General features: G+C 41.4%; 1 protein-coding gene across 5 annotated transcripts in view; it reads left to right on the top strand.

Moving 5' to 3' along the window:
• The window catches only part of LOC125905652 (spermatid perinuclear RNA binding protein), a 108425-nt gene that overhangs the window by 34353 nt on the left and 55305 nt on the right, over positions 1-18767 (top strand). For all 5 annotated transcript variants that reach the window (XM_049603775.1, XM_049603776.1, XM_049603774.1 and 2 more), the window contains one exon: positions 386-482. The gene's annotated coding sequence lies outside the window, so the exon portion shown is untranslated. The remainder of the gene's footprint in view (positions 1-385; positions 483-18767) is intronic.

Below are 18767 nucleotides of genomic sequence, written 5' to 3'. Positions count from 1 at the left end.
AAAGTAATGTTACAATGAGGGTCTGCTATGCGCATAAGTGAATCAGTCATACTTCAATGCAAAATAATTACTCTTATCACACAGAGATTAAACATGCACTTGCCTAATGGAGGTTTTAGTCTTTCAACCTCTCATCTTTCAGTGTCTGTTCAGCTTTCCCCTGCCTTAGATAGATAGCACTGGAGTGTGTATGTGCGTATGGTTGTCTGTTTGTGTGAGGGAAATGCATGATACCGACATTACTATTTAAGTAGACAAGCATATCCTTATTTGCACCTCATTTTTTAACTGCCCCTTTGATGTCAGCTGGTCTGCGTGTCCCTGAAGTCAAGCTGAACATGATCCTTAAGTGCCTTTGCTGACCCTTGAACTTTTGTCTTCTCAGGTACTGAACCCTGCCTGCTCTGACGCCGTGACTCCAGACAGACACACTGGCTGACAGACGCTGAAAAAGAAGTGGGCAGATTGGAGGACAGAGGGAGGTGAGTGAAAAGAGTAACAGAATCTGTTCTTATCTCTCAATCTGTATATCTCCGTATACAGTTTCTATACTGCTGCAAGATTTTTGGCTGATAGTTTACAGAGCAATCAGCCAGAAAACAACACATAACTGCGACTCCGATTATGGAGTCCAGTTCATTGCCAAGCAGGTTTTCACATACAAGGAATTTGCTTTGGTTTTTTGCTGCAACGACAAGATACATTAATAAAGCAAAGAAAAAAATGACAATAAAAATATCTAAAAGGGTTGCAGATTGAACCCGCCAGCCAGCTTGCATGCTCGCATGTTAGCGTAGCTTTTCTATGGGTTCTCCAGCTTCCTCCCACAGTCCAAGGACATGCAGGTTCAGTTAACTTGTGACTAAATTGCCTGTAGGTGTGAATGTGAGCGTGAATGGTTGTCTGTCTCTGAGTGTCTGATGGTCTGGTGACCTATCTAGGGTGTACCCCCTCTCTTGCCCAGTGACAGCTGGGATTAACTCCAGTCCCCCTCTGACCCTGCATAGGATATGCACTTACAAATTTTGGATGGACTATTTTAAAAGATGCACAGCCTAACTGTAGCTAGGCTGGAATGTGTAAAAATCTGGGAGATCTGCAAAGGCTCACAGTAATGAGATTAAAAAGACTATGCTATGGACCACAACCTCCTGCCAGAAAGGAGTGGTTCAAGGAGTTTGTGTCCAGGGTGGAAGAGGTCGGCTGCAATCTTTCCTGACCACCTCAGGGTCCTCGAGGCGTGCAGGCCCTGAAGGGACAGCAAATTGCAGCCAGTCGTCCTCTCCGCAGAGCAAATAATGCGCTGCGGTCTGCCCTTGTCGTTGGCAGTGGCAGCAGCGTACCAGATGGTGATGGAGGAGGTGAGGATGGACTCACTGATGGCCGTGTAGAAGTGGACCATCATTGATTTTGGCAGGTTGAACTTCTTCAGCTTCCACAGGAAGTAAATCCTTTTTTGCATTTTTGTAAAAGTTGAAATCTTCTACCTCTCTTTATATCTCATTCCCTCCTACTATATGCCGCTCTGAACCATCATCCAGGACAGTGTCGGTGTCCATCTATTGTTTCCCATTATGGAGGATGACTTGTATGATCTTCACCATCACTATAATCAGATAACTAGGAAGATCCATGAACAACCCCTCAGATGGAACTTTGACCTTGGGAATGTTCTGAATCCTCTGCTGTGCAGTTAGGACAGATGCTGTTCCTTGCAGGTATTGTAAGGTCTCCTCCGGGCACATGAATCTTAAACATGGCCCTGTGCACATTCCCTGCACCATTTGTGCTCCAGGATCCACTTCACCTTCCGGTCATCGGAGAGGGCTTTGAATGAAGTGCAAACGCTGAGGGAGTGATCCTTTGTGTCACAATATGGGCAATAAGGCCTAACTTTATTTGTCCTGTCTCTGCTCTTAGTTGGTACTAATTAGATAGTTGTGGTCTTTTCTTTGACCTGGGTAGTTGTGTGCTGCTCTGATTTTCTAGGATTAAGTGCACTCTCCGGGTGTAGATCAGTGCTCAACTGGCTAACCATTTGGTCTGTGACTTTAGATGCAGCCACAAAGTGAGATTAGGCAGGGTGTAAGTCCACACAAGTCTGTAGGATACCACAAATTAAGCAGTATTCCACAAAGCTGTCTCTGTATCCGCTGGACGTCTTACTAAGAGTTGGTCAAGTGGCACTTAAGCTCCTATTTGTTAGGTCCCCCCAGCATCTTCAGCATCAGCATACCCACAGAAAAGTGGGTACACAGCAAGAAGTTTTCAAAAGCTTCGACATCACCATACATGATTGGTATTCTTTACTTATCTGTGTACGTGTCCCACATTGGTCCCACATTGATCTTGAGGTCTGGTCCTCGGTATTACAGACGTACACTCAGGATGCCTGTAGGTCAAACACATTTGATCACAGCTGGTCAGGGGCTGTGGTCCGAGTGGTTGCTGAGTTCACTAGCTGCTTTGGTAAACTGCCTACTTATGTATGTAAAGTAGCTTTTATGCAATCCACCCAGCAGCCTTCCCCACTGTCATCTCAGTGGGAGTGTTTTGGGGTCTGCATGTGTGTGTTTATGTGTAAATAATTGATTGCTGTGGAGGTTTTAGTGGATCGCTGGTGAGAGACCAAGAACCAGGCAGAGGCGGCACTGCGCTGCTCCTCAGTGTGCACAACATAACAGCTATACCATGTCTGCTGCTGCTCAGTGGGCTCTCTGTGTTGTCTGGGGTGGCCTGTTGATGTCGAGTCAGTTTAGTTTGTAATGCTGCTGCGAGGATTAGGCGATGAATTTTAGAATCACAGAAAATCTTAACAAACATTAATTGACAGCAACTTGGATGAAAAATTAATCATTAAAACGATTTTTGAAGCCAAAGTACCACACGTTAGCGTAATTTGCTGCTTTTCTGTGTCCAGTATTACTGTAAAACGAACATGTCACTTTGAACAGATTCAGGGTAACGAGCCAAATATGTTTTCTGGTTACTGCACATACTGTAAATCTTATTGAGTTTTTCCAGCAAGAAATATTTTCATTTTCTCCCAGAAGCAAAGCCTTCCCCGTCTTTCCATTTCCTGCTCTTTTGTCACACTTTTCTCATCTGCTGCCTCCTCCACTCTCATTTTAACTGTTTATTTCTTTATCTCACTCGGCCTCCTTTCACTAAATGTCTTCATTTCTTTTCTGCCTCCTTCTTGCTTTCTCTTCCTGTGTGTCATTCCTTCTCTCTTTCTTGCCCCCTAGCCGCAGTGTCCTTGAGAAAGCAGTGACTTTGCCGGTGAGCGCAGCAGAGCGCATCACTCCCTCTCTCTCTCTCTCTCTTTCTCTCTTTCTTTCCTGCTCACACTCTCTCTCACTGACACTCACTCAATCCCCTGATCTCACACACACACACACACACACACACACACACACTGGGTCCATGGCAGCACTGTCAAGCAGAACCAGCCCTTACAAGTCTCTTTCCTTTAGTCTCCATAAATAATTCATCACCAGTAACATTGGCTATACTTTATGCAAATATTGACAAACCTATTGCAGAGAAAAATTGAGACAGTCGCTTCCTGTGTTGAGCACAATTTTTGCCCACTTACTGTTTTCAGAAACATGAAGTAAATAATCATCAAAGTGCTGATACATGCAAAATATGTCAAAGTCATGGCACAATGGAGTGTTCCCCAATGTGCAGAAGGAGGTGAAAGAGATTTTTTCATTAGTTGATAGATGTTTTTATTTATTAATGCTTGTCAGTGCCCCCACAATGACATGCTGTGTGTCCATTATAAAGACCAATAGTGTCAGTTAAACTCACTTAAATTACCTTGCTCGGGTGATGACATATTAAAGAAAACAGGTCTCAATGCAGAAGTTAAATTACTCTTCCTCAAGGTTTGTTACAGAATTCGGACAAATTGCCCTCAGGTGATACTGCAGCCAGCCTGCCAGCACGGAAACACAATCCCTTTTGTGCCCTCCTCCTCCTCATTAAAGGTGCCCTCCACTAATCTTAGATCATGACGGCCCATTGTCACAGTTTTCCGAAGCTTTTGAAATATAGATGGAGTCTGATTGTCTGGTTGTAAGATGAGATGTTATAGTCTCTTGATGCTGTTAGTTCTCGTTGGTCTCTGTTTTCCATTAGAGTCCAAAGAGTGCGTATTGGGTCACTGCTTTTTCCTGCCGCCTTACGTGTTTTGTGTTGGAGATCAGGTATCCTGCGGTTACCTAGCTGCAGCGCTATATGGCATAAGTGTTTTTGTAACTGCATCCTGGAAAATTACCTTCACTGACACACTGATGTGTACAATAATTTTCAATTTTTTACCATAAGTACTTTTTCACTTCATGACAAAAACTCAGTGCTATCTCTCTCTCGCTCCTTCTCTCTGTCTCTCTGTGTATCTCTCTCAGTCTTCTTTATGTTTGTCCCACGTTCAGCTGAAAATGCATCCGTAGCCATGGCGACCATTCCCAAGGGGAAAAGTTGATGCTGAATCTCATCTCACTCTCCTCTACCTCCTTTGTCTCATTCCTTGTTGCAATCGAATGCTTTCCTCACACACAAATAAGCACACACATACGCTAGCATGCTAGAGTCTAAAAGCAGAGGAGATGCAGTTTGTGAGTCACATGTTGTTGCGTTTCTTTGGCACCGACTTCAATTAAGCACGGATGTAAGACAAGTGACCTAATTACCAAGGAAACACTAAACCCTGGGAACAGAGTTGAGAATCTTTGTTCTTTACAGTTTCTTTCTTGCTTGCTTTGTTGCTTGTTAGTGACCATGACTGTTGCAGTTTAACCTTTGGACAAACACTCGCACAAAAGAAACGGTCAGAGAAAGAAAAAGATTGAAAAAGGAGGGAGATGAAATGAGGAGGCAGAATCATTTCATAAGAATCTGGAGCGTTGTACTGATAAACAGAGTGAGCTGTCAGACCTCAGATACAGAAGGGTGTCATCACACATATATGTGTGTGTGTGGTCATGTGGGTTTCTATGAAGTGTTTGAATGCATCCTCTGATACAGGCAATTTTTAACCTACTTCTTTTGCCTACCATACACCATACATACTTTAAAAAGATGTTTTAAAGACTTAAGTCTGACACCTTCCCACATATAAAGACAATTTGAGTTTTTTAGTCACGCACTATAAGACTGGGGATCTTGGGTCACTACTTCCAAGATTACAATTAGATTTCTTTTGAGAGTATTTACCATCCTGCTCCTGGTGGAAAATATTATACCAAACTCCCATTAAGAAATACAACATATTACCAATTCGTTACATGTCCGCAAAAACCCATAGCTCCAGAAGCACAAGACAAAAGGCATCATATGTTGACAGTATTATTGTCAGTTCGGCATCAGTGTAATGCGTAAAAATAAACTGCCCTTGCATACAAACTTTACATTTTGGATTCCAATGCTTCAACTTGCTACCAGTCTCCATTGGTTAGCTGCGCTGTTCGTGGGAGGAGACCATAGGAATGAGTGGCGAACTATCTCAGAAATGAGAATTGCTCACTGAAGTAAGTGCTGGTTGGTGAATGAGATACACAGCCTCCTATTAATTCCATTACTCCAGCAGTTTCTCCTCTGTTCACAGTATAACAGAACAGAAACTTCTTTGTGTTCTTGCTTCCTATGGAGTTCCCTCCATGTTAACTGTCTACCTGGTTTGCTGTTGCTTGTTTGGGGCTGGAGAGATCACCACTATTCTTCACTGTTTGCTTCGGCATGAACATATTTGATTTGGTCAGCTCGGTAAGACACAAAAAAGACTGACTTAAGACAACTCAGACTGAATTTTATTACCTCCTCACAGCAAACGATTGAGATAACGGGGGCACACACTGGGCTGAACTGAGGCGAAACGCTTATTATTTTATTACACTGAAAACTTGTCTGACAGTGAAATCACTTTGGAAAAATCTTCTGGTGTAAGGCTGATATTACTATATGAGTGTCTCTCATAATTAGACCTTCCTTTTTGAAAATTGGTTTAAAGTGCGGGAGGCACGGTGTAGTAGTGGTAAGTATTGTACCCAAGGTGGGGTGGTCAACCCCTGCAGAGTCTGCATGTTCTCTCCATGTCAGCATTGGTTTCTTCCGGGTTCTCTGACTTCCTCCCACAAACCAAAGACACGCAGGTTAATATTGGTGACTCTAAATTGCCTGTAGGTGTGAATGTGACCATGAATGGTTGTCTGTCTCGATACGTCAGCCCTGTGATAGTCTGGCAACCTGTCGAGGTTGTACCCTGCCTCTCTCCCAATATCATCTGGGATAGGCTCCAGCCCCCCTGTGGATAACAGGATAAGCAGCTACGGAGAATGAATGAATGGTTTAAAGTGACTGGAATTATCCTTCAGTGTGTTAATCTGATGGAAGTGGCCTTGGGCAAGACATGGTCTGAAAGACAGACTGGAGATTTAAAAGTGCAGGTAATAAAATTTTGTAAATGCATGATAATTAATTGTTATATATTAATGACAAGTCCTGTTCTTGTGGCTAGGTAACATTTGCTTTAATATTAATATAAGACCTTTTGTTATAAAGTGTGAAAAGACAGTTGAAATGAATCAGCCATGGCTCCTCAGGGTCTTCTTGTCTCCCTTTACTTCTCTTCATCCCTTGTTTTGGTTCTTCCCCTCATTTGCCCTTTACATCCTTTCCCTTGTTCATTCATCCCCTGCCTTCCCTTCCTTCCTTCCTGTCCCCACCTTTCTGCATTCATAGTCTTCTCAGTTACCCACTTTCTTTCTTCTTTCTTTCTATTCTGTACTTGCAGTTTCTATTCTTCACTGCTTGTCCTTTTTTTCCCCCTCGCTCCCTTTCTTAAGCCCTGCACGTCCTACCTTATGGCTCAATTATTCTTATCTAAATCAGCCACATCCTGTCATTCAACCCTTTTCACTGTCTCTCACTCCTTTATGTCATCCCGATTTCCATCTTCCTAATCTCTCACCTTGCACTTATCCACCTTCTCTTCACCACATCCTGTGAACCTTTTCTATCTCCCTTGTTATGTTCGCTTTGACCATTTTCCTCTCTCATTCTCTTGTCTCTAACCTCCCTTATTTTCGCCCTCTCTCCCGCCGTACACCCCCTTCAATCCAGCCCTTCCTCTCTCTCTGTCTCTCTCCTCCCATTCCTTCCTTTCTCTCTCTCCGTTGCTCCGTCTTCTCCCCCGAGTTGCAGAGACAGACAGGAAGGAAGTGTGTAATGAAACGGCCATATCGAGCACACTGCCCAAATTGACCTGGAATGAATGGAGTCACTGATCAGCTCCTGCCAAAGCTGCCCAGATGAAGAAGTAGGAGGGGGTTGGGAGAGAAAATGAAGCTGCATAATGTAGCACACATTTTATGAATGCTACTATCAGACTAAATGAGTACACAAACATGTTTACTTTGTATATCTGTGAGTCAAAGTGCACCATCAACAACGCTGTATGTGTGTTTACTTGGGAACTCATGCAAATGTTATTCCATCACTAGTGAGCTGTTACTGAAATAATACATGAGTGCAGAAAAATAACTTTTTTTCCGCTGAATTCTGCTTGAAATCAATACTTGGCAAAGTCCATGAATTCAGTCATTTTGGCTGAAGGAGGAAAAGCAATCTGCATTCAAGAGATTTTCTCTGCTGTTTGATCAGGGAACAGAGAGGCAGACAGGCGAGGCAACAGCTAAAGAGAGTGAAAATTAGAAAAACACTGACAAACAGGAAGAGACAGAATGACAGCACGCACTCTCCCAAGTCACTGAAGTTGGTCTGTGTTTATTAATGCCCAAAATCTAACTCATTTTGAGTCCATCCTGTGAAATTAATTTCTTAAAAATACTCGATCCTTCAGCGGGATTTGGCTGTTGTAATACATCACGCTAATCTGCTCATCTGTCACCACACGCCACACTATTGCTTTTTATTAATGAAAATGGACAGAGAGAGAGATAAAAAGAGAATGGACACACTGCTGGGGTATCAAGTGCTACTACGGTATGTGTGTGTGTGTGCGTGTGTGTGTGTGATTGTTTGTTGGCCAGCTTGCCTGCCAGTGCGTGTTGTGGAGTCGAAGCCCATTAGGGAATTAGTCCACATCTGGACAACCCTAGCTGTCCTCATGCACTCACAGCTCGTAACATACAGTATACGTTTCAGAGTTGGGAGGGTCTCACCAAAATTAGGTGGACAACAACCCCTCGTAATTCCCTCCGTGACCTGTTTTGACCTTTATGTGACCCATTTTTATCGATTTTGACCTTACTTCTGCTTAAAAAGATTCACAGTATATCAATATTGGACAAAAAAAAGAGGTTTAAGGGAAAAACTTCACACAATCCATCTTTAAATTTTCCTCATATTCTAGTTTTCTTTCTTTCTACATCTCACCTTTCTTCTCTTTTTGTCCCTCCCTGCCACCCTCACTTTTTTGTACCTGTGTGGCCTTGATAATTCAATAAGTTGATCATTCGCTGTGTGCTGCTAACACTCTTTTATTTCTTTTTTTATGATTAGTCAGCAAAAACCCACACTCCTTCTCTTTTTACTTAAATTTGACAGCTGGCTTGGATGTGATTAGTGTTTATCACCACTTACATATTCGCAAACCTGCTCGGACAAACACACACACAAAGGGGTAGGGGTGTGACAGCTTTGTGTGTTGGCAAACATGAGCTTAGCAGTGAAGAGCCTTTCGAGCAGGATTAAGCTGCTAAGTGTCAATGGAACAGACAAGTAGGCCAAAGACCACTAGGTATCACTTACGCAGCAACAATCAGTGTCAGTGTGTGTGTGTGTGTGTGTGTACGGTAGTATGCAAAGCAGGTAACGTTACAGTAGTGCGGTAGGTTAATGATTAAAAAAAACAGTAGGAGATCAGCAGGGACACACACACACTCTGTATGCACATTCACATGTCTTCCCACAAACTGTGGACTGTGGAGGCTCGGCAGAGCCCTGGCAGGACCATCTGTTCCTGCTGCAGCAGGAGCCTACCAGCGCACACAGACACACACACACACACACATACTCATACACACACACAGTTACAGCATGCTTCAGTTCTGGCATAGTGATAGTCTATTTATTCCCCACGCTGACGCAGGACAGTATTCAATTGTGTGTATGTGTGTGTGGCAGTTAAGTTTCAGTGAAGAGTAAGGTAACCCGTGGAGGTGATAGATGGATGGATGGATGGATGTTCATTCCGTACCTGATGTTTTTTTTTCTTTTAGTAATCAAGTAGTCTATAATAATTTAATGCAAGTACTCGAACATGGAATTTACTTAAAATAACTATCCTTGATGGATGGATGGATGGATGGATGGATGGATGGATGGATGGATGGATGAATGTTTGCTTCGTATCTGATATTTTTTTTCTTTTAGTAATCAAGTAGTCTATTAGCCTGGAAATCCAGACCCAAATCTAGAAAGATTTAGGGTCTGGCCATGAGTAAGAAAATGGCCCAACTCGAGGGGCTGCACCAAGCATACATTTGTAAATATCACTGCACACAATTGGTAGTAGTCTATAATAATTTAACGCAAGTGCTCGAACATGGAATTTACTTAAAATAACTAGCTAGATAGATAGATAGATAGATAGATAGATAGATAGATAGATAGTCTCTCTGCTGTCAGCAGGAACTGCACACACATACAGCTTTTCTCCATTTTAATAATCGACCGAGGGGAGTTACACTCCCCCTGTCAATGTTATCTATTTCCCTCCAAGAAGCTACATCAGCGTTTCCTCTGCTTTGTGCCATCTCATCAATACTCTGTGCTCTGACCTCCGCTGGCCTGCACCTGGACCCAGTCAAGACAGAACCACAGTTTAGCACTCAGAAAACATGCAGGATAATAGAGAGCCTTTCTTCAAGCCAAGCAGTCGACACAGTTCTGTAACCTGCGTTTTAGAGCTCAGTTTGATGACGGGATCACAGGAAAGCCTGCAAATGTAGAGGACAAACGTGAAAATGGTAGTTAACAGGAGCTCATCTGTGGTGACAAAAATCAATGACAGGGTTCAACAAAACTTGACCTAACCTTGTCCTGCTAATAACATGGGTGAGAATACCATTTTTAATCATTAAACCAAAGCATAGTCATTCATCCTCATTTTTCTAAGCTCATTTCCAAGATTGCGTACTGTCGGTGTATATGCACTATGTTTTGCTGTTGTTCTTATTTTGGGCATTTCTGACGCATGTCTTGATTGCAGGCTTTCAAACAAAACAAAGACACAATTAAAGGTAATAGCCACTGGACTGTTGAACACTGTTATTGTGGCAGATATGGACCTACAGTGTTGAGTCATCACACAGAGCATCCTCTTTTCTTTTTCTTTTTTAAATGAAGGTCCTCTATAAAGGAAAGAGAAAGAGAAACTTTTTCCCAAGTTCTGTAAATATGATAAAACCCTGAAGGGCTTTACATAAACTGACATAAACAAATAAGGAGGACAAACAAAATGGAGTGGAGATAAAAGACAAAATCAAATGTAATACCAGACGTACTGAGCCTTACACACTGAACAAGTCGCTAATAACGCACCAGGAAAACAAAAGGGAAGTAGGTGGGCTAAGATAAATTGGAACAGACCAGGTGCATAAGTTGAGATCAGCAGGGAAATCAGCGTGGTCGTCAGTCGGAGAAGTAATTGCTTTTGTGCGTGCGTGTTCAGTGGAGTCAGTGTGTTCACTGTGATACTGAGGAGACTCATGCTCTCTTATTTGTGAGATGGATCTATCCATCCATATTTTACATTTTTCTTCAGGATATGTGATCATTAAAATCTGATTGTTACCCTCATGTTCCCTTACAATGTCAGTAAAGGAACCCCTTTTAAATAGCAGAAGTCCTTTCAGCCATTGCATAACACACAAAAAAAACATAAAACATAGGATACCTGTAATTGAATAGCACACCAACTATAATGTTATGGATATATTTAATTTGCATTCCCCTGGCGTCCCTGTGACTGTAAAACAGTTTCTGGAATGAAAACCAGCAGGTCTTTTTGTTCTGAGGACAGGAATTGAGAGGATTAGCTTGAAATGAATGTGTGATGTTTTAATGGGCCAATTCCTGACAGTGTTTTCAGGTTGCAATTGTTCTGCCCATTGCCACACCTGTTAATTACTCACCCTGCCAAGTGCTCAGCATTAGCAGTGTTGGAGAGTCACGGACAGAGAAAACAAAACAGAAAAACAAAACATAAATCAGTCAGTGAGGAACAAATTGGAGAAAAGGAAAGAGAGAAACGGAGTAAGTTAAGAAAAGCAGCCATGAAAGCATATAAATTTCACGTGTGTGTGTGTGTGTGTGTGTGTGTGTATACGCCTTTTTTGGCTTAGAGAAAGATGCAACTAGGATTTTACAACAGTGAATAAAGACAACAAAATCTGTCATCACCATTATACACATGAAGTACATACCTGACACCGTGTTCCTTCTGTCCTTTGTTCTGATATCCTCTCAGTATGTGTCGAGCCTGCTGCATAGTCTTGCATTAATGAGACATAATGCAGACAGTATCTACAGCATGTCACCTCCTCCTGATCATGTCTCCACTCTATAGGGTGCAGTGGATATTGCGGCTGTGGTGCATGTGTTTGTGCAAATGAAAAGAATTTGTGGCCATTTTTTCAGGATTGAAGTTCAGTCTCAAGATCTGTAAGATCTACAGCTACTAACTCTCCCTTTACATTTTTATTAAAGAAATACTTCACTCCACAAATGACCATTTGCATTTCAATTACTCATCCCACATTACATTGAATTGGTGAATAAAACTTGCCTCCAGTAAACAAAGCATCCAAAATTCTTTGGAGAATTAAAGTCACAGGGCTCCATGTTTAACAGCAGCAAGACTATATTAAAACATCTGCTTACAGACTCTCACACAGCCTGTGCAGGATAATCCAAGTCTCATTTATCCAGTAATATGCTCAGTACTTCCCAAACGAGGAAGCTGATTTGAATATGTCTTATCTAAACTCTCCTCAAAGTCAGACTCCATTGACAAAAACAGTAATTTTACCGTGCTGAATACAGCACTGCAGCTATCAGTTTGATTGTTTGTGTTATTGTGTGACTTTGGTGACTTCAAAGTAACCCTTTAAAACACCAGAGTCACACAATAACACAAACAAAGTAACTGATAGAGGCAGCGGTAGACCAACAGCTCCTATGTTCAGTGAGGTAAAATTGCTGTTTTTGCCAATGGAATCTGGCTTTGAAGAGAGCATAGATACGTTTGATGAGTTTGTAAACAAATGTTTTGATATGGTTTTGCTGTTGTTAAATGTGGTCACCTATGACTTCAATTCATCAAGAATTGTCGCAGTTTTTGGATTCTTCGTTCATCGTGAAAGTATGTGCAAAAAACAAACTTTTCTGTAGGAATTCAGTGTAACACAAGGTTAGTTATTGATATACAAATGGTAATTAGGGGGTGAGGTATTCCTTTAATGAAAGGTCCCACTATACCACACTTTGTTCTACTGCATTGCTTGCTTGTGTATTGCTGTCACTGGTAGGTTCATAACCCAAGAACTGTTTCCTCAAATCTCATTAATCGGAGGTTGTGAGAGGTTGTTGTTTTCCATCCTTCTCTCCCACAAACAATCAAGGATGAGCTCATCACTGTAGTTCCAGATATTTGTCAACTCATCGTCATCTTAACAGTACTAAAGCAGTCTTGCACATCCTGATGCTACTTGAAAATATGGTGCTTGCATTTTTCTCAGAGGAATTGGTTTCCATCACCTTAAATGGCTGGTGTATATTGATACATACACTATGCATTTGTGACCAGGAGTATCAGTGTTAGATCCTTCTGTTCAGGATCTCCTAAGCTCCTCTAATATTTATGAGGTGTTTGGTAGTTGCCCTGTCAACGCTACTGGCCAGGCATTCCTCTCATATTTTGATGACTGGCTGATTATTTCCACCATTGAGGAGCAAGCAAGCAGGCACGGACTCCTCTGCTATGTGAACCAGTAAAGCCTCACAGTAGCAGAGGCAACCTTATACTCCGTCAGCAAGGAGCTTATGGGTATGTCTTACTGAAATACAGCCTCTTCGTTTGGCTGCAGGGCATGCTGACTGCAGCCTACACAGCAGTACCACTGGACCCTTCAAATGTCGATAAATGGTCTCCATATAGACACCAAATGGTACATGAACCATAGAGGGGTCAGAGTGTCCAACCTTTGCCTCCAGCTCTAAAACCATTGGGAGAAGAATCAGTGTATCTAACCAGGAGGTTTCCCTCTGAAGTATCCCTGTCTTCAGTTCTCCAACTTTAGACTTTTGTTAGACTAAAACACCAACTCCAGCTCCTGATATTCGGCCCACTTTCACACACTGGTTAGTGTTACAGAGACAGAGTGCAGTTAAGCCCTACCCGTACTGAAGGGAGAACAGTTCATCGCTCTCAGTTGACTTTGTGTTGCGCGAAGGTGCTTTCTTGTCACTTACGTCTGTTAGCAGACAACAGAAAAATGCAGAAAAGCTGCTGTGTGGTAGGATACGCTACCGACAGTGTAAAGGACTCAGACTCTAAACATCCCCTCCCTGTTAAGTTTCAGGTGCTTCATCAGGGCGGAGGTTTTCCCTCCCTAAATGTAGCACTAAGCGTTACAGATCATCCTTTGTCGCGTCTGCTATCACTTTTCTTAACCAGCAAGGACCGCTAATTCTGGATTCTGTGTGCTATGTATTGTACTGTCTGTTTTGTTTTACTTATGACTGTCTGTATCCCAAATTGCTCCCCGGGGACATTAAAGTTTTACCATACCTTACCTTACCTGACCTTAACTGAGTTTTTGTTAGCCGAAATATGGAGCCATTAAGAAGACAAAAGTAGATATTAAGTTGGGGATGTAACGCTATAAAGATAAGTGCTTTGATTATTATTATAAACAAGTTACAGTTGCTAATTTGGCCCGACAAACTGTAGAGGTTGAAGCTAACTAAGCTATACAAGGCTTGGTTTTGATGATCTTACCTGGTGGTTTGATCAAATAGTTTTAAATGTCAAAGTATTTCACATATCTCAGTGGGATCATTTTCCAACAGTATTGTATTTGTCAATATAACCTTTTAACCCTCGGGTGCTAAAATAATCCTTTGACATGCTGTTAGCTGGTGTTTTTAGCTAGCTATGCACTTTGTAAGCATTTCAGCCCATGGTTGCACGTTACAGTGCCGATTGTTTTCCCCTCTCATGGCATAGATTTCAGAGTATGACGCCTTGCACTGTCTCTGTAGTCTTCCTCTTCTTCTTCTTTTTCCTCTTCTTCTCCCTGTTCTTGTTCACCACATTTTTTCTTATCTGCAAAGGAAATACTTCCTTAATTCTGCAAAAGTCTTTGTATGTAGAACATTGGTTCTTATCTGAGAAAGAAATCCGTGTTTATTTCTGGAAGGGAAATCAGTTCATTATGGGAAGGAAAAGCCCTCGCAACAGAAGGTTGCATAACTGGACTTTTAGTATCCCATTGTCAGTGAGTTACTTTGATAGTTAATTAGGATGTTTGTTTAAAACTAAATGACGACTTACTGACTTACTATCACCAAAACTGTGAGACTTTTTTTTTGCTAACAGTTACTCTTGTGGCAACAAAAGAAAACCCAAAACCCTGCATTTTCCAGCCCAGATTACACTCAAATGATTGCTTCTTCTATTTTAGGCAGCCTGTTGCTTTCTTCTTCCTGCTTCTTTCTATTAGACTCTGCTATACTGGATATACAGGCATTTAAAACTGCTCTGTTGGAGGCACAAAAAAGGTTCAAGAGCGAAGAAGAATGGAAATAGGAAAATAGATGAGGAAATGAGATGTTGGAGGAGAGATGGGACATGAAAAACGAAAGTTATGTGTGAAACTTGTAGAGAAGGAAATACATTTTTGAAAGTCTTCATTTTCATCAAATTCATGCGTTCTTACATTTTTAAGAGGAACAAAGACGACACTCTTCTTTACTGTCTCCTTTGAACATTTAAGAGCTTTTCTCTGCTATCTCCTCTGCAGACAAAAATTATATACGGTCTTTCTATTTCTATCTCTGTCCCTTCCTATCAACCTTCCTGTAACACTGTCTGTGTTTCTGATCACTTGTCTCTCCATCTGTCTCTGTCCTGCTGTCTCATTCCAGCACAGACGGGCAAGCAGGCATCAGCTAGCACCTGTTTACACAATGCACGCTTCTTCACAACAGAGGTTGTTAGAGCGAGGTGTATGGGAGCGTGATTCTGCATCCATTCTGTTTATTGTGCGCCGCCTGCTCCTCCTACGAGTTTCATTATTTGTGTTTGCTGGTCTGCGTGTTTGTCCAGCTCATTACCACACACTTTTGCAGATGTTTTCCCAGATGCAAACATTATGCCACCAGCAGCCCCTGGAGCCAGCCACACACAAGTCAGTCCCTATATAACACAGAGGCTACTCACATTCTCAAACAGCCTTTCAGGTGTATGATGAATGTTTAAATATGATGGATCCGAAATAGCATTGGTAAGAAAAGCATTCCTGAGAGCGAAAATATGCTTTGGGAGAGAAAAATCAACAGTGATGCTCTAAAATAACATTTAGACTTACCTGCCAGAAATATCACCCATATTTACACCTGCTCAAGATTAGCTTCACAGTGGGTCTGCTTCATTGGAGTGCACAGAGACGTCTGTGCAGTTGTTGGTGTAGAAAAAGAAGAGTATGACATGTGACAGCAGGGCAAGAACTGGAACTAATACACAGAGCTGTGAGCACATGAAACACAACAGCCCATTACCTTAATGAGGGTCCCTCAGCATCAATCAGCAGCAATACATGAGATCTTTTATCTCCTCATCTAACAACCGTTTCTAAGCATCCAAAAACATGGATTAACAGTATGGTGCAGGTATAATGATTAGTAGAGGCTTGAGTTATAGACCACCAGATTTAAGTGTCAGATAAGTCATACTGAGGACATTAAACACTTAAATAATTAGCTGAGTAATCAATGCAATGATTGAGGGAAGTTAAAGGTCCAGTGTGAAGGATTTAGGGGCATCTATTGGCAGAAAGGGTATATAATATTTATAACTATGTTTTCTAGGGGTGTCCCCGACTAAGAATTTTCATAGTCAAATCTGATTTGACAGATTTTTCCTTTAGCCTACTAACCGTCGAATCATGTTGTTTTCCCCCTCATTGATTAATGAGCTCATTTGCGTCAATTTCCACTCCAGAGAAAAGAGCTAAAACACCCAAATAAACAAATTTAATTCTTCAGTTGGCATAATAAGGTAATAATAATTAAAGTAACATTTTATCTTTATCTTTATTCCTTTCACTTCATCAAGGTATGATGCTCTAGATGAGCGCAGACGTGCTGCAGCCTCATCCATATCTTTAACAGGAGTCATTTCTTACTCGTCAGAACTTGCCATTTCATTCACAAATAAACATCCAAAAACATCATCAAAAGGTTTAGAAACAGTTTTCCTTCTTTCTGACTTCAAGTTACTTCATTAATCAACTCAGGTTCATACAAGTTCATCCACACGGACCGCGCGTCACTGCTCTCAATTGTTTGGCCATGTCGGACAAAAAGTAGACAAATAAAAAATCAGAGTCTATCAAGAAAACAATTAGCAGTGAAATTTGTTTCAAGACACCTCAGGTAAACAAATAATCCTTCAAAAAAGTTTCATTTGAGAACAAAGTGTTTGTTTATGCGCTCCACCACTGTAAATCACCGTAGGCCTCGATGCTGCTCTGATGGTCCTGCAGCGTACTCACTCACCTCAGCTTATTTGGATCGAGCAACTGGGTGATTTATTGATGCGTAGTAATGATTATGCCTACTGATTACATCAATGCGTCATTTTCAGTTTTTTTATTAACAGAAATTAGGCTGATGTTTGTATCAAAATAGGCTATATATCATGAATTACTAGAAAACAAATACATTCTGTGTCAAATCAAGATGTTCAGCAACAGTGAGCACCCCCATATAGTCAGAATGGTACGGTCTTGTTTCATAACCACATTTTGTGACAATTCGACGGCGAGACTGACAGTCGAATCAGACTTCTCCGAATCAAATCACCGAATCATCGACTATTCGGGGTCACCCCTAATGTTTTCATTAGTGCATAATGACCTGAAAATACCTTAGAATGAGCTGTTTACATCTACATATGGAGCCGGTCCTCTTCCACTGAGTCGTCCATGTTGTTTCTACAGCAGCTCAGAATGGACAAATCAAACAGTGGCTGCAGACAGAGCCATTGGTGTTTTTGTATCGGTCACCATAGTTTACACACTTGGCACACAGGGAAAGTTTAAGTTCTGCACCACACAGCTTGATGCCACTCACTCCTTCCTACACACTAGACCTTAAAATCATATAATTTGGACTTTGGCTTGGAGCTGAAACCCTATCACCAAAATAAATGTTGGTATTGTGTGTTTCTGCAAACTACAGACATGTAACATTTTTATATTTCACATGTAGCGATGTGTTGAAGCTTTTAATTTCTTCATATTTCAATTTTATGTTGTGACAACACTGTTGTTAATGTGAGTTAGTTTTAGGGACAAAACCTACTTGGTGAGCCATAGGAAAAGATCATGATTTGGCTTAAAATACCTAATTTTTGTTGCCACAATCTCCGCTGAAAATATGCCGACATCTTCCTAAAAAATACACAGTTGTTTTTTCCCACAAACAATGCTGGAAATTTAAAAACTCACAGCTTCCCCTTTTCTTCCTGACGAGAAAACTCAGCTCATACTGTTTGTGTAATCTGAGGTATGTCACTTTAGAATTGTTGATGTGATGCGTATGTAATGTATCACTGGAGACGTCAGAGATTAGTAAGTATTCTGAAGAACCTGCAGTAGAGGCAACATCATCAGAGACTAATCTGATGTGGAAGGATCTGACTGACGTCAAGACGTTTTTCATAATGTTTGTTGCTTCTAGTCTGTGTGCTCCAGCATACTTTGGACCAGAAGTGTCTCCAGATATAAGATTGCCCTGATCTGAGAGCAGCTGACAGGCCTGCCATTTATTGTGAGGCTGTTGAAGTGTGCTAAACCTTTTCCTTGTCCTTCTTCTATAATGTATCGTGGAGTTTGCAGAAATGTGCAATGTCTACATTTTGTTCTGGCGACTGGACTGTTGGTAAATAAAACAAGAAATATGAAATGTCACCTTGGGCTCTGGTGAAATTGGATTGGCCATTCTCAAAAGAAACAATCAAAAATAAAGGAGTTGCTGCTGAAAATGCATAAAAACATATGTTTCCCTATGTGTCGTACAGACTGTAAAGCAAGATGGAAGTAAAATGCATAAACTGATGTATAAAGTAAATCGGTAGACTCACTTGGACTTTGTGTATTAGATAAGATCTTATCCCAAATACTGTGGCATGAAGCTTTTCCCCGGGACAGGGCCCAAGGCTTTCTCATTTATAATCACACTACAGATGGTTTTTATAGTAGATCATTAGTTTTGGGGGTTCTCTAAAACTCCCTAACACAGAAAAGATACTAATTTGGTGTTTTGTAATTCATAATTTCATAAAGTGCCAGCACATTCTGGTTGCAGCTGTAATGTTAGATTCGTCCTTCAGCTATTCTGGCGTGTTACCATCGAAGGTCCTTTCACTGTCGAAATAATGACAGTGTGTCTTGAATTATGTTATCCTGCTGGCACCGCGGCTGGTGGATGAAACACTCGACTTCCAACTG

The sequence above is a fragment of the Epinephelus fuscoguttatus genome, linkage group LG18, assembly GCF_011397635.1.
Source record: "Epinephelus fuscoguttatus linkage group LG18, E.fuscoguttatus.final_Chr_v1".
In the NCBI taxonomy this organism is placed as follows: domain Eukaryota; kingdom Metazoa; phylum Chordata; class Actinopteri; order Perciformes; family Serranidae; genus Epinephelus; species Epinephelus fuscoguttatus.
Note: the sequence above shows the minus strand (reverse complement) of the source record. Positions and strands in the feature narration are given on the sequence as shown.